The sequence below is a fragment of the Anser brachyrhynchus genome, assembly GCF_964034855.1.
Source record: "Anser brachyrhynchus genome assembly, chromosome: 1".
NCBI classification, from domain to species: Eukaryota; Metazoa; Chordata; class Aves; order Anseriformes; family Anatidae; genus Anser; species Anser brachyrhynchus.
The window spans coordinates 87056138-87081166 of record NC_137694.1 but is presented as its reverse complement, the minus strand read 5'-3'; the positions used below and the strand labels follow the sequence as shown (position 1 = coordinate 87081166).

Below are 25029 nucleotides of genomic sequence, written 5' to 3'. Positions count from 1 at the left end.
TGTTCCACTCTAGGATGAGTTTTGCCTGCCTGGTCAGTCAACCCCATGACATTATGAGATAGGGAGATGCAGGTTCAGCAGAAGACAGCCTGTCTGCATGGCAAGAGACAGCACACTCTGGAAAACTGTTCAAGGCTTCCCCTTCACCAACCTCTAAGACTCCAGAAAAGTCTACAGCTTAAAATGGGCTTGTAACCAAACACCATGGATTTGATTGTCTTCTACATTAAACCATGTATTTCTGGGAGAACAGACAGAATGAATAAACCCAGTCATCCTCTTAGCCCAATGACTTACCGTCCAGAGTGCATATTTTTCCCTCAGTCAATATATACTCCACATAAATGGTTGCCATAGCTCAATAACTATACCATTATAAAGAAGTGAATTCACTCCCTTTCCAATTTTTTTTTTCCATTGTTATAAGTACCTGCAAGCAGCTGTATTTTAAAGCTAGCAATATGAAATCTTCTGTGGGACCACTAGCTTTATGAAAGTTATTATACAATAGAAGGAAATTTCATTCTCCAGATAACTCATGTGTGACTTACAATTTTTGTTTTCTCTTGGTAATTTTTTCTCACATCAGGAAAGAAAGTTTCATGGTATATCATGTATCACATTTTAAATAACAAGTTTTAGTACACAATATTCACATTCATTATTTTAAATAAGACTAAGGAATCTAAAACTATAGAAAAAAATGTCATATTTGTCTAATCAATAAAAATAAAGCTTATTAACCATGTAAACATTTGCAGATAAGTGCTAAATTAGAATTTTGGGAAATGCTAGTTTCTTATGTAGTTCTTAAAATCAAAGTGAAAAGGGAAATGCTCCTAAATACATCAAAAGTCAACCGTCTGAAGTAGATTGTTAATCGTTTCACAGTAAACTTAACATTATCAAAGAATTCTACAAATGTTTCTATATGAATGTTTGTATATACATGTACGTGTATATTTATGTATACACATGCATCCATACCTAAAGTTACTTAATATACATGTACTTAATGTTATGTATATGCATAAATATGCAAAAGCTGGGACCAAAAGGAGAAATAAACTGTTATTTAAACATTTTGTTTCAAAACACATTATTTTAGGCTGCACCCTCCCTTGCTGATTTGAGAAAATCATCTTTAATTCATATGGACCAAAGCAGCAGGAGATAAATACTTTTTACTTTTAATGAAAACTTTCTGACTTGTGTCATTTCTGACTTAACCTTGACAACACTTAAGATGCATTTATAATAATATTTAAAATATTTCATGAATTCACAAGTATGACATCTCCTCAGGAATACGAAAAAGTAATCAGTGACAACAGAATGGAAATTAGAATATTTACCAGGTGTATGTCAAGAAAGTTCAGCAAGCAGCTCAAGTTGGTAAAACAGTCCATACGGAGGTTCAACAGACTTGTGTTGCATAATAGAGTGGGAGAATGATTTCTAGAACATGGCCATAGTTAAAGTAGCCAAAAAGAGAAAGCCATCAGTAATATATATATATATACATATGTATGCATAATGCCACTAAATAACAGTGTGTAAAATTGCAAAAATCATTTATAACATGTTCTTAAAAAATAAAAATGAAACACTAGAATTTACAATAAGTCTAAAGTTAGACAAATGCTAAAGATTTTTTTTTTTTTTAAATACAGTCTAAAACTAATGAGAATATCCAGTCTTGTTTTCATGTGACTTGTGAAGGCTGAAAAAAAAAAACATTTGCTATGTGAAAATCAAGGGCACGAATAGGAGCACACACATTCATATGAGGTACATGCCTGTATGTAACAATTGCTTAAAAATGTTGTACTTCCCTGATGATTTCCAGTCCATCAAATGCAGATCCTTGCTGTCACTGAGGTTCTCTTACCATAATCAATGTTCAGTGCAAAATTTAATGATACTGCACTCCAGAATCCTACCATACTATCTTATCTGAAATAGTTGATCTAAACTAGATAAAATAATCTCGCTAAATTTGTCTACAATTGTTAAATCATCTCCATGACTGGAACACCTGAGCTCCTCATTGTCTTTTAGTGTGTGCATCCATCAAGAAAAGTCATTTTTACTTACAGTTCATAGACCAGAAACCTCAGAGTAGAGCTGCACAAGACATTTGGTGAGCAAGTCTGAAAGTCTTCCCTTGCCAAAAGCATAAAGATGAAGCACAACTCCCAGAAGCATCTGACAGGTACCAAAGCTCTGCATCAAGAAGGAAAAAAGTAAGCTCTCTCCCCTTGAGATGAAAGGCACAAGATAAAACTGCAGCTGCAACCTCATATTGCAGTTCCCAGTCTTTAGACACTTTGCTGTCTACTGTGACCCCTTGCTCATGATGAGGAGTGAATGGAGATTGCTGCAATATCTATGCCTATGTGTGAGTGTTCACCGACCTCAGCTCACTGAAGGGTCATCGACCCTAAGTAACCTTAAGAGACACAGAGTTATGGAATTGAATTGGTCTCTTTCTGTTCTAAGATGTTCAGGTGTTTTATGATGAGCTGCAGAGAGGTACCTCTCTGATAACTACTTGGGATGAGCAGTCTCTCCACCATCTCAGGATTTAGGTGTGCAGATCTGCTGTTTGTCACAAAGTACAGGCTGTGGTAATGGCTCTCCTGTATTTAATGACTGCATGGTTAGCTGCCAAAGTCCATGGCATAGGCTTCTACAGTCTTCTTCATACTTAACTCCTCACATGTGAAAAGTCAGGTTTTTGGCATGTCCAGAATACCTTTCCCTTTGAATGGGACTACCCAGGTTTTGTTCAGACAAATTATTTTTTCCATTCAGCAGAACCTGAGGATTTTGACCATCTGAGTAGGAGTTCTGGATGACCTAAAGTGCCAGACAAATGCCACTGTAGATTTGGGATCAATTTAGAGCAAATGTGATCCGAGTCCAGCATATTTCAGATTCACTGTATACCACACAGATTAAATCTGACATATTCTGGGATTGCTGGGCTCAGCAGATGCACAGCCTGGTAGATCTGCAGACATTTTAAACTTTATAGACAGAAACAGGGAGAATGTCACCAAAGAGTATTTGAATCCATATTCTCTATCTTCTGAGGAAGGTGTCCTAGTAACAGGTGACAGGTATTCAGGAGTCATTGGAGTCTCTTGCTTTCAATACCAGAAACAGTTCATTTTGTATTGAATAATTTACTAGTCTTGGATCAGAAAAAGGAGGGAGGTAGCCAGAGGGAAAAGCCAGGGTTATTCTTTATCCTAGTGGTAATGGAAAATAAAACAACGAGAGTATACCATATTTTCTGTAAGAAAGCATTAAGCAGATTTGCTCTGACACAGATTTGGCAGCGCAGGTGAGACAGGGAAGGAAACCTTTATTTGTGCTCACAATACAGTTAACAAGCTAAATTCTTATCAGGATTAGATACTGAGGCACACTCACATATAGATCTCGTGTCTGAGCAGTTTTGCTAGTAATTGTACGGGCCTCCAATAAGATAAGTAATGTTTTTTAAAGAGCCAAGCCTCTGGCACAGAAGTTAAAACTTCCCAGGCACTTTTCACTTCCAAAAATAAAAGTGAACAAGGGTGCACATGTCGTTTTGACTCTAGCCCCAACTCGTCCCAAAGCATTGAATGTTTCTACAGCTGGGACAGAACACTGAGCTCAAGCGTCTTGAATGCCAAACTGGAGCTTAAACAACAGAACAGAGTACTAGATACATTTTAGCCATGTAGACAGAGAAATAAAAACCAGCAATAAACAAGAAAAATTCAGATGGTGTATGAAAATTTTTGTGAAAGCAAAGAATGTCAAGATTATTAGATTGTATATTAACTGAATTGCTTAACTGTCTGATTTCCTACAGCTATACTTGGAGTATTTAAAGACAAAAGAAATGAAATTTAAATTAGCTACATATTATGATCTTAGCCTCTGATCCATGAAAGCACTGAAGCACCTACTCCAATCCATATTTATTTTAGCATAAACATTTGTCTAAATATTATGTTGAATGAAGATATTTTCCTAAAAATGAATCATCGTCTTCCCAGGGACACTCTGAAGCTGGCCAAAACATCCAACTGTATCTGGTTTTATTTCACTTTTAGATCTGTTCAGTTGAATCTTACATCTAAAACAAATTAGTGTTTAAGGAATATTAAGAATATTAATAGGAAAAGCAGTATACAAACAAAGAAAAACAATAGGTTAGGCCACTTACCCTTCCCGTTTTCTATAGTCAAGTGAAAGTTGAGATGCATATAGCTGCCCACCACTCCACCACTCTCCATATATTTACCAGTAACAGCAACCCCCAGGTCCTAAACACAAGGAGGAAACTATAACAAGGATAAAGACCTTTTTTTTTTTTTTTTTTTAATCTATCACTCTGACTATAAATTTCTGCCACCATAAAGACAGTCTGAGGACTAGGTTCCAGACTATTTTTCAGCCCTTTGAAATATCTCTGTAATTGGAATAGGTGTGCAGTTGTTAGGAAGGGGGGTTTAACACGTAATGACTTACTCTTTTGGCTTTGAGTTGTTAGCAGAGATCTTCAAATTTTATGCCACAGCCTGTTCAAGACATTCATGTAAACTCGTTTCACCTATGAATCCCTAAACACTGGAATTTGAATTTAACTCCTCTTCTACCTTCTTTCATAGATGAGTAGACTCAAGTCTCCTCTGCTACAAATTCTAATTCTGTTTTGTTCTTCCAAAGATCCTTCAAGCAAATTCAATGTAGCAGCATAAGCAACAGACTTTGAAGGAGTCGTGCTGGCAAGTGAGCATGGCATGGTGATGGGAATTGCTGAAGGGTCACAATGATTTCCAAATGGCTATTTGCATGGTAATTGCAATGGAATAACGTTTTGAGGCTGTGTGGCAGCAATGACTTCATATGGAGATTGTGTTATAGTGTTATTGGGTGAATAAGAGGGATTTGAGGTCCACAGCAGGTGGGAAGGAATAAAAGAGTTGGGGCTCTGTATGGAGGAAAGGGAACAGAGTGGGAAAGGAGTAGAGAGACATCGGTAGAAAAACAAAAGAGCAGAAGATAGCCCATTTATGGGAATTTCACCTTTATCTTCTGTTACTCAATTTATCTGCCCTTACTCATGACCACAATAACCTTATCCCAGTCCCTTGCTTAGTGCTTCTGTCCTCCCTGGGGCAGAGAGGCAGTGCAGAGCAGAGGCTTCAGGCAATAAAGCAATAGCTACCACCCTACCTAGAGCACGTTGGTGCTACCAGACATTAGGACTGTAGGAGTACATCCGTGCTGACCTACATGTCCTCCAACATAGGCAGAACAGCCTTTCTCTGCTACAGCCTGCCTCCCTAAACAGATGCTTATGCTTCCTATACCTTTTGCTGGCTCTGCTCCCAGGCGTAAGCTCCAGCTTCCACAAATAGATCCACAGCAATCAGTGTGACTGCTCATGTGAGTAATGGCTCACAGCTGGATGCAAACAGTCATGAGCTCCCTACATTTTCAGTTTTTGAATTTCAGTATTTTTCTTGTGCCTTTTTTTTCACTGAGAAAATGGATAAGTAAATTGCTTTTCCTTAGCTCCTCTATGTTTAGGATCAAAATGATCGGCACAGTAAGACAAATAAGGAATTTTATTATGTGAAGTTACCCCAACTCTACTGCAACTTATAGCTTTTAATTGTTGTTCTATCAAGCTATTTTGCTGATTTGGTCTTTAAGAGCACTGAACCACTCTCATGTGATTTCAAAGCATCCCCAATTCCACTAAATCCAATTGAGGTGTTCAGAGGTTATCAGGGAGTGCTGCTATTTTTTGTGAGATCACACTGAATTCATTTTTCATTAGATATCCTATTTCTGGTAGGATGTGGGTTGAAGTATGCAGTAATAGTCCCTAATGACAATGCCCTCAACAGAAGTAACTAGAAGAAACTGATGTTATTTTCTTAGATACGTTTATTTCAATAAATCTGAACAGAAGTCAAAAATAGAGAGAAATCTCAAGAGGATAAAAAAAGGGGGGGGAGGGGGATTTTTTTGCTGGGGAAATTATTTTCATATACTTGTGCCTATACTGTGGGACAGACTTTCAAAAATGTTCAGTGTCCAGCCATTACTTCTGCAAGAAATGATGTCTGAATCTTCAGAGAATTCAAACCGCATGCCATTGGCTATTTTACTGATTCCTTGAAACACTTTAGGTTCTCCTGAAAGCTCAATCTGGAAATAGGCAAAACTATCTTCTGAAAATCCTTGTGCTTCCTAGGAAACATCACAAAACTCCCTTCTCAGAAGGACGTTGCAAAGAGCTTCCTCATTGATCCTTAAAAAAGTGAATATTTAAATGAAATGCATTTGAACTGAAATCTGGCTGAAAATACAAAACAAATATCTGATTTTTTAACTGCATTTCTTCTTTAATCCTTTAAACATACTGCTTTATGATTTACTTCTACGTAATCATCTCTGGAGCCTCCTTTCCCTGTAGCTAACTCTGTACTTGTCTGCGGGTTGTATAGCAGATCATTCCTCATTATTCCTACTGCTATTCCTTCCTTTGCAATTACTAAAACACTTTGCCCCAGTCTCCCTGCTCTTCTCCTCTCCCTGCTTCCAGGCCAAGATCAACTTCCTTTCTTGCTGTAATTGTAGCAAGGTGGTACTCCCTTTCTCATGCTCTCCCTCTCACCCCATTCATATATGTAGCCCTCACATCTCTATAAAACATTCCTCTGACCAGAAATGACCTCTTCTTTCTTGATAGTCTCTTACTGTACCTGATGTTCGGTGAAGGACAAATATCCCCCAAAGAGAAGAAGAGCGAAAAAAGGCAGAAAGACTGAATCACACAGCCCCCCTCCAATTTTCAAAATTAAGGAATATTTTTCCTAGTGCGTTTTATTTCTGTGGCTACCTAATTCTGGGCAAAACCTGTTTTTGAGATCAGGACTTTTATTTATTTATTACTACTAGAGGCACACACGCAAACAACTGCATGTGAAAATTTGTTTAACTCAATAAAACTATAAAACCTGAAAGGCATAGACACTTTTTTTTTTTTTTCCAGCTCTGTTCTCTTGCATAGATATTTAAGCAACTGCTCTTTCCAGCAAAGCATGTTTAAGATGGTGACTGTTAGGTCAATAAGGCAGAGAGACGACTATCTGGAAGATTTGTGGCTATCTGAAGAGGAAACATCTTTGAAGAAAGGCATGCCTGTCCAGCTAGAGGCATAGGCATGCCGTGTGTTGCAAATTTACATTTGCAACACAGAGCAGTATCGCAACATAATGAATAGGCAATGATAGACTCATTGGCAAGATAATATCTCCTTTCTTTTAAAGGTTGTCTGTACATATCGGGACTGCACTTTTGATGGAGTGATAAAGAAGCACAAACTGCAGATATCTGCCCCCTGCCTCACCTGAAAATAACTTCACTTACCACTGCTAGGAGTACCTCAAACAGCACACTGAGAATATAAACACGCACATGCAAACATCAATTGTATTTGTAAACCTAAGTCATTTTCTCTAGGCTGTTGGTTTTTCTTCATTTTGTTCAGACACAGCAAATAGATGTGTCAGCTTTTTGTTGGTTCAGTAACAGAGAAAAATCTCTAGAATCCGATTATCCCAATTCTTATATAGTCTGCAGTTATTTAAAAGTAAGTAGTCTGGAGATTTAGCTTTGCTTCAGAAATCAAAGTAATCTTATTGTACCCCAATAAGTATGGCCTGAGTAGCTCCATTGCAACAGTCCCTCCATATCCTGGTCTTAATTGTCTCCAAATTAAAAAAAAAAAAAAAGCATTATATGCATCTTACTGTGAGAAAATGAATATTTCTGATCCCTGCTGCTAAATAACATGGTAGAGAATTCCTGTGAACGTACACCAGATCAGTCTGCTAATATAAAAACTGTCCCTTGAATGTGCTAGTCAATCATTTTTCATTTCACCAATTATTTATGATTTGTTAAACCCATAGACTAATTTTACAAACAAAGGTGAATGTTACTTCTTTATCAAGAGGGGTCCCTGTGAGCTCCCAATCTTTCTCAGCACTTGACAGGAACTTGATTGCAATAATGAAGTATTACAGCTACAGTACCGTTAAAAAACACAGCTTTTGTTTTTGAATTAAGTTGTGACAATTGCCTCCCATTTGAATCAAATTTACTCAAGTCTCACAACAATTTTTTACTCTGTGATTTTTTATTACACATATTACCTGAGTGCTCAGGGGCTCCTATCACTGTGGAGGATGCATCCTGCTGAGAGCAATAAATGAATTTGATGGGCAAGCAGACATTGCTCCAGAGTGTGTGCAGTCAAGGGTCCAAAAAGTGCTGTGTTTAGCAACTGTGCTTAGGGGTGACAGTACAATCCTGCCAGTGCTGGGAGCTCTGGTTTTGGTCCAAGAGTGCAGAGGCATGGGTCTTTCAACCAAGTACCAGCACAGCCAATTTACACCATCACTCAGAGGAAAGAACTGGCCGTAGTTAGGTGACTGCCTAAGTGTGGCAGGCAAGCCTAGCAGGGCAGCTCACCTCACTGGGAGCAGGGTCTCCATCTCCTCAAAGCCATAAGAACAGACTCAGATGCATAATGGTGCTTGCTTGTTTAAATGGCTGCAGGAGGGAGGCCTAAATCTGTACGTAAATATTTCCTGTCTTCAAAGAACCTTATTTTTGACAGGTTTTAAGGAAAAGACATGTTTTCCTATTTTAATGAAGTTTCCACTTCAGTAAGTCAGCATAGTTTAGGAAACATCTGATTAAAAACATGTTCTGTTTTTTGAATATGTCTGAAACTCTGCCTAACAAACTTGAACTACATACAGTTCCTTGTTCTTTTTGCTCATTCTGCATTAACTTACCTACAAAACACTTCAGAAAAAGTATTTTTGTGTAAAACATGCCAACAAGAATCAATATATAAGCAGTAGAGAAAGAATTCTGACTACAGCTTGCATTATCTCCAGCACATGAAATTTAACCAGCAGAACTAGAATTCAGTAAAAATATATACATATTAAAAATTAAAAAATAGCAAGTGCAGAACATTGAATTGATTCAGGGTTCTCCTGCCACCTGGGAAAGCACGAGGAAAATGTTTTATTGCACAGGAGAGTCCAGACAATATTGACCAAGTCCCTCTTGACTTCCTCTAAAACATTTGTTGCATTGAAAACAACCCTAGGAGCAGAGATTTATTTCTGAATTCCCTGGGTGTGCAGAGAGATACAAAGGTCCTAAATCTGCTGACTAAGATAAATTACAGGTTGGAATATATTTAACAAATGATAATGCAAAATGCAGGAAAATGTACAGAGAAACAGCAGATAGCAATGGAACAGAGTACATGACCTGCCTGAGAAGTTACTGCACTTAGCCAAAGAGCAGATATAACTGCAGATGAATTCCCTCAGCTTCCAATCCCTACAGAAATAATCTACTATTAAGAGAACACATATTTCTCCCTGCAAGTGAATCCTTCAACTGCATAACAAAGATGACTGGAAAACTGCTATTGCTGTAAGAGAGACTTTTTTGAGAGACCTTTTTGAGAAAGGTTTGCAGAAAAGAATGTAACAAATGTGCTGGACTTCATTTAATGAGTTAAGCATCCAAGAGAAAATAATAATAATAATAATAAAAAAAGGAAATATCAGAAGAATAAGCAAGTGTTTATTAATAGACACACCTCCTGCTATTATGGCTGCCTGCTGCACAGTGCCTTGTTTCATGCTTTGAAACATCTGGTGTTGGCCAGAATTTAAGACAGGACTCAAGACTCAATGGACCAGTGGTCTAATAGGGCATGGCAATTCCTGTGGTCTTATTTTGTAGACAGGTGCAGTCAACACTGATTTTAGTTCACTTGTTTGTTTGTTTTTTAATCTCCTCCCCTGTTTCTCTTTGCACATAACTGAAGAAGCATCTCACCAAGCTGTCACTGCAAGCCTCTGGCAGACCAGGTCCTACCTTGGGCCAGAGCTCAGCAGCCAAGCAGAAAGTACCAAGCTGCAAGAGCAGCTCATAGAGCAATGCAGGTGAGAAAAAACAGAACCTGTCACTGCCTTGCACTGACCTGCCTTCAATATTCTCACTTCCCCTGCTTCCAGGCACTCAAGAGAGGAGTGAGGTTTACCAAGCCTTCCCTCTATCTACTTAAGGAAGCAGCTAAGAAACTCCCCTGAAGTTAAAAACTGAGAGCTCCGAGCTGAAGATTGACATAGACAGTTAAGAGGGGACAATGGAAGGGGAACTTGTCAATGTTAGCTAGGAAATGAGACGGTTTAATAGAAAAAAAAATCATACTCATAAATTAATCATACTCTCCTACTGAAACTCCTACACATGCTGATTGTTTCATCGTTTGTACAGCGCTACCACAGTGTGGTGCACAAGCACTAGGGATGAAAATCATTCTGCAGAGGATTCAAGGAATTTTTCTGGAAAACAGAACTCAATTCATCTCCATGGAATCCATTGTAAGGCAGGAATAATATCTTTTTTTTTTTTTTTTTTTTTTTTTTTTAAGAAAGAGAGAGAGAGAAACACGAATATAATTCTATCTAAGAGAGAATTAGTTTCACCAGCCAGGCTGAAAGGAAAAGAAAGGACACAACTAGTTTCAGGGAAGATCTTTTCCAGAGACAGGTTTTGCAATCCCTCTATCACCAGAATACTCCTAATTTTGCATATTACTGAAGCCCCTTCCTGTCTGTGCCAACAAGTTCTTAACTTTTTCCTTCTTTAGAAAGCCAGCCTTAGCACTTCCCCTCAGCTTTGAATTTGCTTAGAGAAAGAAAGGCCATCAGGGCAGTCAACAATGTTATGGCTTTTCCTTCATAGAAGTAAGGACATTTGTTTTCCTCTTGAACCAATTTTCACCAAATAGGTAGGACTTTCATCATCTTTGAGGTTTCTTACTCCATGTAAGTCTTGGTTAATTGAGGAACAATTTCAGAAGCAATTGGAAGCAAGAGCACAACACAACAGGATCATATACTCTTGCTTTCTTGGAAAACCAGGCTTAAATCATGAGGTTTCAAGCAAATATATATATATATATATATATATATATATATATATATTCTGAATTAGAATTGTTTGCCCAAATAGAAATGCATTGAATTATTTCTTCATTCATTTTTCATATTTTTTTTTAACTTTAGCAAAACACATCATCTCTTTTCATACTCTGAGTAGATTTGCTTCTGCTGAGAAAATGCAGATGAGGAGCAGATCCAGACAGTTCATTGGTGGGGGGGGGAGGGTGGTGGAGAGAGAGAAGGAGGGAGGGAGACCTACCCTCTATTACTAGGTAGATATTGTCACTGACTCATAGGAATGTATGCCACTAGCCCTCCTTTTTGTCTTTCACCAGCTAATGTACTGTTTTATTGTGCTAAAAGAAATATTATTTTTAGCTAGTTCAATGATATCTCAATTTCAATAAGAGTCTATTGTCAGATGGGAACCTTCTCCCCCCGCAAATTCTTATTCACAAGGACAGTGACCCACCCATCACACAGCTAATGGTGCAGCCAGCCATGAAACACGTATCTCAATTTCTTACAAGCTCTGTGCTGTAATGACCCACTACACTTCTGAAACAACTGCAGCAACTCTCCTGATACCCATCCCAGGACAGATCTATGCGGCATTCAAGTATGGAAAAATATTAAAGGGCAAGCTACTGCCACATAATGCCTTAATTCTGGCACACAGCTCTATTTAGCAGAGCACTGAGGCATGTGAGGGGTCTATATCATAAGCTTTGCTTCTCAGGAACGTGACCAACAGCAATGTCTACCAACCCTTGGCTGTGTAACACACAGTGGTGATGCCCACCTACAGCCTTCAAACAGACTTGTCAGAGTGCCTGGCAAATAGAGCAGACACAAATAGAGGTGAATATGGGGAAAGAGATAAAAGCTTTCAAGAAGGCAAGGTCTGCTCTCAGTCCACAATAAATCTTCCTGGGGCTGCCACCTGAGTCCTTTCTGGATGTTTAAAAATCCTGTATTTCATAACATGCCTCAGTTTGGGGAAAGGCAGAGAATAACTCATTCATTGTTACTCAGGACAGCTATTACAGCATTGTGTTTGGAAGTAATCTACAGAAAAGCAGTTGACCTGCTAAAGATGTGATACCTGAAAGCAACATGTTGAAGAAAAGCAACTGCAACACTCCAGAAAATTCTGGGTGACAAGAAGAAATGAGACGTCTGCAGTATGATTGCTTTTTTTTTTTTTTTTTTTTTTAATAAAGCTGCACAGCCAACCAGATTTCATTGCTACCCATATCTGGTTTATAGATGAGTCATCTCTGTGCTGACAAGTACCTTCTTTCCCTGTCTGTAGAATATTTTTTCATCCCTGCCAATATCTGTTATGGGGTCTGATTAGTTCCAACAACTGATCAAATAACAGATTGTGAAAAATAATCTACGGCTAACAGGAGATGATGAATTTTATGTTTGTTTTACTCTTTCCTTCTTTTTTTTTTTTTTCTTCAAGCGTGTAAAACCAGCACCTACAAGGCCTCTCGTGATTTATCCAAAATAGCAGGTCCTAGCTACCTTTAGCAACATGCTAAAGAAATGCTTGTTGTTTACAGGATATGACATAGCATTTCCTACATTCCTGATTCAGTCTTTGATCTCTCCTGACAATTTATTTTAGAGTTTTTCTGTCTTAAAGGGATATAATTGGTACAAGTATTTCCTCCAAGAAAGGGAAGGGAAGGCTGAAATATCATTTATGGTCTTACAAGGGTTTAGAAAGTTCAATCATGTTCACATTTACTAGACAGGAAATATTTATATTTGTTTTCTTTCCCTTTAACAGCAAACCACTAATGACTTACAACACCTTTATTACAGCATGCTCCTGTGAACTGTTCCTTTAAGTCTTTTGATTGTGACCCAACAAGAAGCACAGTGTGTCTCCTTGGTGTCAGTGTAAGTCATGATTGCAGGGCAGGCTGGCTTTCTTTTCCTGTTATGCACACTCAATAACTCATCTTTATCAAACAAATGATTGTAAAGCTTTGCTATCAGTTGGATGTGTCTCCACTTTGTTTCTTTTCTTTGCTGGTTGTCCTTTGCTTCTTCTTTTCTTATGTGCTACTCTTTACCAATAAGAAAGCCAAGTTTGATCTAAACTCTTTTACGAGTTGCTAAAGCATAACTTAGCACCTTTCTGTGTACATAGAACTACATCTTTGTCAAGATCAGCCAAGTTTACTTCTGGAAGAAGCTTCTCTGCCAGGAGCTTTATTAGTCAACAGTGCTGCATTTTTAATTCATTTTGGCATTTTGTCTGCTTGCACTAGGTGTCCTGCGTCTTTACTGCCTCCCAATAAGCAGGACAAAGACTTAGTGCCCCATGACAAGTATCACTTTCTTCCTATTTCTTTCGTGACTCAGTGCCTCAGGATGCACACGGATAAAGTTACAGTGCATGATTAGGTGCCAGCTGAATGTCAGCCACTTAATTATCTTTATTCTAACCTACAAGATTTTCTGAATATTCCTAAAATATTCACCCTTTTGAAAACATCCATTCAACAGGTATTACTAAAACAGCATTTGAGGTCATGAGGAAGGGGACACAGAGCTTACTGAAGTGAACAACAATGACAAAAAAAATGTTGGTTATTGCAGGCATCCACAGAAGAAGGAATGATTCTTCATTGTCTAAGAAACAAATACCAAGTGATGGGACCACTTAGGCATTACTGGCAAAGGCTGCCAAACTTTTGGTCAGGAAGGATGCAATCTAAAGCAAAGATCTACAGCTCAGAAGCAGAAAGCAAGTTAACTTTGGCAATGGAAAAAGAGAGAGGTGAATATCACCAGAAGACTACAAGTCTAGCTTGTCCCAGACACATGCCAGTCACTCGGGAATCAGTTGCAGGTCAGAAAGTACACAGAGAAAAAGGCTGTCACTCAAGTATGCAAGGCCAATACTTGTATTTTGCTGTACAAAGTTGGAAGGAAATAGCTTCCTGAAGAGCAGTGCAATCAGGGATAGGACCCATATCCTAATGAGATTTTTTCCTATTATTATGAAAGTTTTTAATTTTCTTCTGCTATGTAAGCACGTGTTTTGAGTGGGAACATTTCACTTAATATCAGTATTGTCTGGTCAAAGACTGTGAAAAATAGTATTTACATCACTAGGAACATATGCCATTTCCAGAAGATGCAAGCAGAGATCTTCTTGATTACACTGTCCACATTTCTAGGATTGTAATGGCAAATGTAATTCTACCTTTTGCTTCCCTCATTTTGGGGCCCATAAAGGAGACATCTAATCACTTGCAGAAAGCTTCAGCTAATATTTGAGACCATTCACAGATTAAATTTAATATACTTTTAGTATCCTGAAAGGATGTGACAATGTATCATGAGATTGATACTAGCAAAATTAATGTTTCTATTATTATTGCTATGTACCGTGTACCGAATCATCTTTGTGAGCTAAGGTGAATATTGCCAGCAGAGGTTAAAAGCACACTGGAATTAGAAAATGTGCTTGCTAGTTTTCAACATCCAAGTACAAGTGTAGTTATGAAAGCCTACCAAGATTGTTTAGACCAGAGAGGCCTTACAAAATCTTAACATTACAGAATCACAAAATCACAGAATCGTCTAGGTTGGAAGAGACCTCCAAGATCACCCAGTCCAACCTCTGACCTAACACTAACAAGTCCTTCATTAAACCATATCACTAAGCTCAACATCTAAACGTCTCTTAAAGACCTCCAGGGATGGCGACTCAACCACTTCCCTGGGCAGCCTATTCCAATGCCTAACAACCCTTTCAGTAAAGAAGTTCTTCCTAACATCCAACCTAAACCTCCCCTGGTGCAACTTTAGCCCATTCCCCCTTGTCCTGTTACCAGGCACGTGGGAGAACAGACCAACCCCTACCTCGCTACAGCCTCCTTTAAAGTACCTATAGAGAGCGATAAGGTCGCCCATGAGCCTCTTCTTCTCCAGGCTGAACAATCCCAGCTCCCTCAGCTGTTCCTCGTAAGACTTGTTCTCCAGACCCCTCACCAGCTTCGTTGCCCTTCTCTGGACTCTCTTGAGCACCTCCATGTCCCTCTTGTAGCAAGGGGCCCAAAACTGAACACAGTACTCGAGGTGCGGCCTCACCAGAGCCGAGTACAGGGGGACAATCACTTCCCTAGACCTGCTGGCCACACTGCTTCTTATACAGGCCAGGATGCTGTTGGCCTTCTTGGCCACCTGAGCACACTGCTGGCTCATATTCAGCCGACTATCAACCAACACTCCCAGGTCTTTCTCTGCCAGGCAGCTTTCCAACTACTCATCTCCCAGCCTGTAGCTCTGCCTGGGGTTGTTGTGCCCCAGGTGCAGGACCCGGCACTCGGCCTTGTTGAACTTCATACAGTTGGCCTCAGCCCATCGCTCCAGCCTATCCAGATCCTCCTGCAGAGCCTTCCTACCCTCGAGCAGATCGACACATGCACCTAACTTGGTGTCATCTGCAAATTTACTGAGGGTGCACTCGATCCCCTCATCCAGATCATCGATAAAGATGTTGAAGAGGACTGGCCCCAGTACTGAGCCCTGGGGGACTCCACTAGTGACCAGCCTCCAACTGGATTTGAGTCCATTCACCACAACTCTTTGGGCCCAGCTATCCAGCCAGTTTTTAACCCAACGAAGCGTATGCCAGTCCAAGCCATGAGCAGCCAGTTTCTTGAGGAGAACGCTGTGGTAAACGGTATCAAAAGCCCTACTGAAATCAAGGTAGACCACATCCACAGCCTTTCCCTCATCCACCAAGCGCGTCACTTTGTCATAGAAGGAGATCAGGTTCGTCAAGCAGGACCTGCCTTTCATAAACCCATGCTGACTGGGCCTGATCGCCTGCTTGCCCTGCAAGTGCCGCGTGATGACCCTCAAGATAATCTGCTCCATGAGCTTCCCTGGCACTGAGGTCAAACTAACAGGCCTATAGTTTCCTGGGTCTACCCTCCGGCCCTTCTTGTAGATGGGCGTCATGTTTGCTAGCTGCCAGTCAACTGGGACCTCCCCTGATAGCCAGGACTGCCAATAAATGATGGAAAGCGGCTTGGCCAGCTCCTCCGCCAGTTCGCTCAGTACCCTCGGGTGGATCCCATTCAGCCCCATCGACTTGCGCACATCCAAGCTCCGTAGCAGGTCGCCAACCATTTCCTCATGGATAGCGAAGGCCACATCCTGCTCCCCATCCCCGTCCACCAGCTCAGGGTACTGGGTATCCAGAGAACAACTGGTTTTGCCGCTAAAGACTGAGGCAAAGAAGACATTAAGCACCTCAGCCTTTTCCTCATCTCTTGTAACTAAGTTTCCCCCCGCATCCAGTAAAGGATAGAGATTCTCCTTAGTCCTCATTTTGGTGTTGATGTATTTATAAAAACATTTTTTGTTATCTTTAACGGCAGTAGCCAGATTGAGCTCCAGATGAGCTTTGGCCTTTCTAATTTTGTCCCTGCACAGCCTCGCAACATCTTTATAGTCCTCCTGAGTGGCCCACCCTCTTCTCCAAAGATTATAAACCCTCTTTTTTCTCCTAAACTCAAGCCACATTATGACTACTGAATTGCCTGCTTTTAGACTGTGTTGGCTAGAATATTGCAATTGGGCGTCATATAAAAAGGTGATCTGAATTGTTTTGGAGGGAAGAGTGCAGCTTGTGTATCTTCCAGCTTCTAATATATTTCCTAATGAATGTATACTTTTTACAAAATACAAGTACCAGAAAAGGAATCAGTGTAAAGATTTCACAACAAACAGGAAAATAACAATACATTCTGTAGTTAGTCTTTCATAACATCACTGTGGAGAACACGGTTCTTATATAGCCTGATATATAAGGAAGATCACAGATCTTCCTGATTTACCACTCACACACATTTGAAATAGACTGCTGGCCATGTATGTATGTTATAGTCAGGGTAGTACATGGCCTCCAAAAAGTGGTGAGATAATAATTTTTGCTGTTTCTAGTCTGTGATAACCTGCAGTATTGTAATATGAAGTCTTAGAGTGACAGAGTGTTTTGGTACCTTGCCATCCTTCCCACCCAGGCCTATAAAACTTGTTTTCCCAAGCAGCCTGTGGGCAGTACAGGTCTTTAAACTCCCAGCCAGTGTTCCAGGAAATAAGGAAGTTACTTTCTTACCAGCCAGATCTGATACAGAAAACACAAATTATTAGTTAACTGCGGAAAGAAAGGGGAATAAAGAAACAAACAAAGAAAAAGTCGATCTCTAACTTCCTAAATTGTTCTCCAAGAAATTTTGTGAAGAGTAGTGGAGGTACCATCATAGCGAGCCCACAGGAAGGCACATCTACAGAAGAAAAAAAGGCTTCTCAAGGAGTCTGAGGTTATCAGTGTGGGAACAGAAGAATGAATGTTACTAAATTACTTCAGGTAATGTTGATTACAACTAAAGTATTGCTCTAGAGATTGAAAAGGTCTCAGGTAACGCAGAAGCTACAAGCAACTTAGGGGCATGTGAGCCTTGCTGTTGCTCAGTTATCTGGATGAAGGCCCAGAAGGGCTAAGATGCAGGATCAGAGAATACAGGACACGGGAAGATCTTTGATCAGGATGGAAGAAATAAAACTTTTATTCCTATAAACCTCAATAAAAAGATTTTTACATCTGTTCCTGGAAAAGGCTGCTGTTTATCAAGAAGCACTAAAGGACTTTTCTGCACCAACCAACACAACCATCCCACAAGAGTAGTTTTCCCCCTGCAAGACAAAAGCAAGCAATCATGAATCAAATACACAGCTATTGTATTTGCTCCTTAACCTTTGTGAAGGTACAGTGTAATTGTGGGACATTTGAAATTGGCAAAATCGGATTTCTAAATTGAACTACTGTTTTTGCAATTTTTACATTTCCTATGTACTAAAGGCTTATGAGAATTTATTCTTAAAAGCTGGGACCTCTGACTGAATTGCCATTGCTGTTTGCAAAACATATCTTGATGCAGTCTGTTTTATTTTAGTTGCATACCTAGACCTGTAGATTTTTTTGTTGTTGCCGTGTTTTATATTTTCTGATGTTGCTCCTTTATGACAGTTCTATCACTGATATTAAGACATGGTAGATAACGAATGGCTCTTCTCTTGTTTTATTTCTAGGCCTTAAAATGAAGAGTTTTTTTAAAAAACATTCTGTCTTTTGGACATGAAATGAATACCTTCTTTGAATGGAAAAGATGTTAAAAATCAAAAGAGCTGGAAAAAAAAATCATATATGTTATCTCAACCCTAACTTCCTCCTTAACTGGGCTTTTTCTGGCTTCCTTACATCCAATCCTGCTGAATTTCAGAGCACTATAGATGCCTAACAGAGTCTAGATTGTATCCCATGTACCTCTTCATCCTGGCATCTGCTGAAGCTGTCTTTTGGTGGTATATTTTGTGTATTTACAGCATCCAAGAGAAGCAAGTTTCTCCTTTTGCATGTGCAAATATGCATGCAGTTATACATAACTTGCTGTACACATACTAACACACAAATTTACTTCTTCTTTTGTACATATACTTACATAGGAGGAGACCAATGGGGAGTTAGCACATGCTATCCTGGTGTCCACCTTCTGGTAGGCCTGCCAGAGATCTTTCACCTTAACTTGCTGATACAGCTTGCACATTTTTTGGCCTTTGATTACTCTCTCTGCAATGCTGTTGACTTGAATATCCCTGTTTTCAGTTCTGTCTTGTGGAGATATCAGTTTAGCCCCTTAAACCCATGCAGGGATCTAGGTTTCCTTCAGGTGTCAGAAAGGTCGCAGGATTAACCTGCTTCAAATTCGAGCATGGATGCATATAAGCTTAAAGACATAAACTAACAATGTTTTGTGAAATAGAGTGGAGAATTAAAATTGGTACTTAGATCATAATGCTTTCAGTACAAGCAACCATAGGCCTTACTACCAAAAGAATAGTATTTGATATTGGGAACAAACTGTGTGTTCAAAATCGAAAAGGCAGCAGGCCTTCTCTTGATGAGTTTAAGCATTCAGGGACGTATTCTCTCTCCTTTTGTGCTCACTGATTAGTCTTTTACTCCCTTTATATTCCTACTGTAACTGGGAGGGCAGAATGTGAACTATACAGTAGCAACTCAGACGGCAGAATGCAGTCTGCAATAAGCCACAAAAATACAATGCTCAAAAAAGGAAACAAAATTACTAGCATGGCAGTGAAGCAAACTGACACTACATAATCAAATGGCAGGATATAGGTATTAAAAAGAGAGAGAATGAAGTTATTTCATTTATTTGTCCTCCATTATTTTGCTGCACCTCGCTGTTATATGCCTTATTTCTTGTTTCTTAGGATTTATGTATGGTAAAAGGACTGGATAACTACTCTGAACTTTACCACTATAAGATCTCTACCTCATATGACTGAGAAAAAATCCTGAACACCATTTTGCCAGCTCCAGGGGTATAAACAGTTTACAAACCTCCTCTCCTCCACTCTTTCCAGTTCATTTTCAATGCTGAGTATCTGTTTTAAGCACACAGAGCAACCTTGGCCTGCTCCTGCTCTATGGGGATTTAACGTGCTTTAGCTTTCATGAAGAAAGAATTCTGCAGAAATACTTAAGCTGAAAAGCCACTTGCCTGAGCCTCCCCCAAATCTGTTATGACGTCATTGGATCTAAATGGATGGGTGTGACAGGAATGTGAATATTCAGGTCCTGGGGTGAGTTCAAGCAATTGTTAAAGCTCACTCCAAAGTTGTAAGAGCAATTCTATTTAAATGTGGGTGGAAAACTAGGTTACTTTTACACTGAATAAAGCTATGAAATACTGCTGTCTTTTTAAGTGCTACAGGGAATGGATGCCAGCATGGTATCCCAGGGAATGGTAAATTCTTAATGTGCAGAATTGGAAAGCACATCTTTTCTAAAGGTTGGGGGGAGTGATATGAAAGATTGAAAAGCTTTAAAAGACACAGCTGCAAAGCCAGCTACTGTGTATCCTTGAGATGTTCCTACAAGGACTCTGTGATGTACAATGCCAAAGGAAGAGAGATCTATGGAGTCTGTTGAGACAAGGTACCTCTGTCAACGTTAATAAGAAGCGAGGTTATCTCACTGCTATGTTTGGGTCAGAAAAACACTGAAGTTTCTCAGAAGACACATGGCTAAAGAGATAATGAAGTAACTGAAGAGCTACCACTTTTCCCATAATCTTTCCCCAGTATAAGAAGATTAATGATAGAATGATAAATGGCCTTACAATCTAAAGGAAGTGAAAGATTCTTTTTTTTTTTTTTTTCCTTTTTCCTTTCTCTGTTTTTCATGTTCAGAATTCAGACACTATTTTAGGAGACTGTAAAGCTTTCTTCATCTCACTGAGAATGCTGTTTTTATGGATATGTGCAGTGCCCAGGCACTTTAAAGTAACACACTTTTTAAAAATCTCAGTAAAGAAAGAACAAACAAATCATTCAAAGCCTACATGGCTATAGGGATGAACTAAAAATTTACACAGGTTTGAAGACTCTGGGTCAGATCTGCTCAACCTAGCTCTGTAAAAAACATCCCTGATGGCTCCACATGCTTTACATTGGTATGTCTACCAATCCTAACCTGGCCTGACTTATTTTATTTTTTCTCTGAGCCTTAGAAAGAACAGCACTGGGCACAGAACAGCAGTGGACTGTCAAGCTCGTGGATGGATTATCAATAACTGAACAAAGAAACGTCCCTCCCGCTCACAAAAGGAACACAGCAAAGAAGGGATCTCACAAGCAAGTATGTCTGTCACACCAAAACATCCCCTTTATGCTGGCACAGCCCAAGTTCTTTTCCCTAATGTCATAGCCAAAGCCCTCAATAGACATAGATAGCATATCTCCTGTTCCCTCTTCCATCTTCCTTCCTGGACTTTCCTTTTCATCTCACTCCTATCTACTCAGGTAAAGAGTCACAAATGTGTTGTTGCATCAGTCATATGCAATTTTGTTTTGTTTTCCTTTTTATCAGAAGGTTAGAATTTAATTTAATTTTTTTTTTTGATAGCGTAACCTGAGGTTTTTACTTCACCTCCTGACTTAAGCAGTTACTTTAATACCATCCAAGAGACAGACTGTGTTTTTCAAGTGGGATCTAAATTAAAGATGACATTTGACCGGTACTCCATTTCTATGCACTGGAATTAGCCTCATCCTGCAAAGCCCATGAGCACCCTATAAGACTTTTGCATCACATGGCATGTCTACAAAGCAAAACAAAGGTGTAATTTTACTAAGTGCCAACATCATCCTTCCTAGTCATTCTTGCTAGTACAGTGAGAGTTATACAGCATTGATGATGAGCATTTCATCATGCAGTGGCAGCCAAAGTAGGTACAGATGGTTCCTAGAGTGTTTTTAGGCGCATTCGATTGTATATTGACTGCTCTTTTGGGTAGAGTAAGGTCTGTCAGGTTGTCAAAGACTGGTCTAGCACCCCCTGAGCATCTTCAACCTCATAAAACTTCAAATAAAGTACTTTAATTCCTTCTCTTTTAAAGCAGGGAGAAATATAAATTTTGCATGAAAAATATTTGATGTATATGAAGTAGCAACATTCCAAAGCAGAGTCTCTTTTTGCTTCCTGTAAGATCTTTCCTTTATTCTTCTTGTTTTCCAGGTCAGTTTGACCTAGAAATTTGTTCCTTTTCACATTTTCTTTCTTGTCTCCCTCTAAATTGCCAGCACCAATTTTCTACGCATCAGCAGAAATGTACCTGGAAATTTAAAACATCTGGTAAAGACAAGACCAACCATCCCCCCTTCTTAATTGCCTACCAGTGATGTTATGCCACCTTTTGTTTGATATTTCAAAGATTTCTGAACCTCACTTACAGTTAGCCAAGAGTCTTCTGAAATCTCCCCCTTCCCAAAGCCCTCATTCTATTCTTCCTGCATCTTCCAACAAACTGAATTTGAATTTATCCTGCTGCGCTTTTAGAACACTAAAGACTATGAGTTCTCCCTAGAAATGTATAAAAGAAATCCATTTTTTCCCTCCTTCCACAGAATTTCTTGAATTTAATTTACAGTATCATGTGCTTCTCTCATTTTTTCCTTTTTTTTTTTTTTTTTTTCCTTCTTTGGGCTATGTAATTTCAATTTTGTCTCTGCTGTCAGATCATGGTTTCTAGAGATCTTACTATTCTTGTAACTTTCCTGTAAAGTATCTCCACCTGATCCAGATCTTTTGTTAAGTGAGGGCCCAAGATTCAGTGTAGTCCTTTAGTCTTGAGGCCCTTGAATTTTTATCAAAGCTGAACAAATTGGAAAGATTACCTCAAGTGCTTTGCTGCCTCCCCGTATGGTATTTGGATTCACCACAGCAGTATGACATTTTTAACTCATGACTCATATGTATTAGCTTGTGGTTCAGTACAACCCCTGACCCTTTTCTGTATAACAGCTTCCTAGCCAGCTGCTCCTCATTCCTTATTTATGCAGTTGATTCAGCTTGCCTACGTGAAGTACCACATACTTGCCCCTATTCCATTTCAGCTTGTCTTTCCCAAGTTGTCAAGATCATTTTGAATTCTGCTCAGTGAGTCCAGCTTCCTTCATCTCAACATGTTAACGCCTTAAGGGTGGTGGTCACTAATGAACAGCAAGCAGTTCAAGGCAGCTCCATACATATCTCAGTTTTGGTAGGGAAACAGTGATAATCACCTTCTGTGTAGAAGTTTCAAATGGTTTTGTACACACTTTGACACAGATCTTTGCAGACCATGCTTCCTTTACTTTCAAGGATATAAGGAGTGACAGGGTCAGAAGACTTCCCAAAGTCAAGACACAAGGGATCCAGCTCTTCACTGACGTATCACAGAAATACGTTGTTTTGACACATTTTTTTCCTCCATAAAATCTGTTCTGGCACTGTTTGTCTCCGTGTTAATTTCCAAGTGCTTAGAATAGTTAGGGGAGCTTTGTTCTAATACCTCTCTAAAAGTTTTAATTGTCTAATACACCTGTACTTCACAAGCTAGTTGGATTTTTAATGATAGGCATCTTGGTATCCCTTGTGAAAATGACTATCTCTGAACACCCTACAGTGACCTCATTTCCTATAACTGGATTCAGATCTTGGATGCTTAGTGTGTATTTACTGAGAAGAAAATTATTGGCAACTTTGACTTGAGTTATTTAGGGGAACTAAATAAACAAGTCACCATATTTTGATTCTAGCTTGTCAGAAATATTAGGAAATAAAAAAAATAATTTATACCACTTTTTATATTTCTTGATGATTTATTATCTTTTCAAATTAAAAAAATAGATATGATTTTCAACACCAAGACATCATATTATAGTTTTCTAAATTTGTCCCAAGTTAATTATTTTTTCCATTTAAAAAGTATTTTTCAGAAAATCTACTTTTAAGAAAAGAAAAAGTAGCTGTGACTTTTACTCTGAACTGCAGTTTCAGCATACATATAATTTAACGCAACATGGATCCACAGTACTTTCTGGGCCAATCAAGGCAACTTTTTTCATAATGTGATTTTCAGTGTTTGTGAGAGTAGGTTATTGGTTAAACAGATGGGGGAAGTGGGGAGCAAAGTGAGCTTTTGAAGTTATGAGATCATAGAAAATTTATTCTGATGGTTGAATCAAGGTACCTGAAAGCTGGTGATAAAAAAAAGGATTTTGCAATTTCTTGTGTCTAGTTAAATTTGTATCTACTCAGGGCATTGCCCTTATACCATAGCTGGAAAACCTGTAGGACATCCAAGGTTACACTGCAGCAGGGCAACTTTCCCAGCTTCTAATAAATTTAAACCAAGAAGCCCCCTAAGATATTGAGTCTGAAGCTGAAATTGCCTTCTCTCTGACAAGTTAAGGAAAAGGAAATGATCCTACACAAATAGAGACATTTTGCTAACCAGGCACTCAGAAATCACTCTATGATAATATATTAAAAGTGATGTCAAAAGTGATATTCTTATTTTTGTCTCTATTTAAAATTTATATTTGATATAAAACATCAGATACAATAGAAGAAAAACTGTCGTCTTAAATGTTGGGTGATTCAGAACCTGTAGAACCAAAAGGTAACTAAAAGGTTCAAGTCACTAAGCAAATGGCTACAAAGAAATATATCGGTTCTTTGAGTTTGACTCAGCCAGGTAGTGTAATGGTTTACTGTGGACCATCACAGGTCCTTGCATCACCTTGCCTTTCTGGAAGTCAGCACTGAGCTCTGTTCTGGCTTAGGTGGACTGCCTGGAGCAAGGGTCAGGGACATTGCCACCTGCCCCCCCAAGATTTTGGCTCTCCCCTCCAGAAACTCTCTCTCTCTAAACTTAAAATATGGCCTTTCCCCCTCAAAAGCTGCAGTAACAGAAAATTGCCTGCCCTCTCACTCTGAGGACTTCCCTTCCTCCCCCTGGCACAAGGGACACAACTCATATAATTTTGCATCTGCAGAAGTGATCGTTAAAATTTGCAGACCGCTGCCCCTTTGATTATCCTGCTTTTCGAAAATTGAGGGCACACTTAGAGGAAAATAAAGACTTTACATAGCTTTCCCAGAGTGATAAATACAAATGTAAATAAACAGACAAAACTCCCTCAGTTTCCTTAGGGAATTTCCACGCAGACTAAATGGGTATCAGTCTATTTGCTTGTCCCCAGTTAAAAGCAAAACAACCCCCTTTTGTAACAAGTTCAGAATGTTAATGACTGTTGCTGTCTACTCCATCATCCAGAAACAGACACATTCAAAAAATAGTTCTAATTTTGAAAGTACTGATATGTGCCAATGAACTTGTGTGTCAAAAGTGGTAAGTATGGGTATTTAAGGGGCTCCATAACATCTATAGCTCCATAAGCAATAGAAGTTTAGCATTCACATATCACTACAGGTATTCAAATAAGTGCATGGAGATATGTATCTCCCTTTTATCACTTCAACAGTTTTACAGTCAACTATTTCACCCTACTTAAA

General features: G+C 39.1%; 1 long non-coding RNA gene across 1 annotated transcript; it reads right to left on the bottom strand.

Annotated features, from left to right (window-relative positions):
* Positions 1-834: 834 nt before the first annotated feature.
* On the bottom strand, positions 835-5761 carry LOC308199754. Its single transcript, XR_013954912.1, has 3 exons — positions 4531-5761; positions 4226-4325; positions 835-2226 (listed from the first exon to the last, which is right to left on the bottom strand). It is a non-coding gene; the product is annotated as an uncharacterized lncRNA (long non-coding RNA).
* Positions 5762-25029: the final 19268 nt, after the last annotated feature.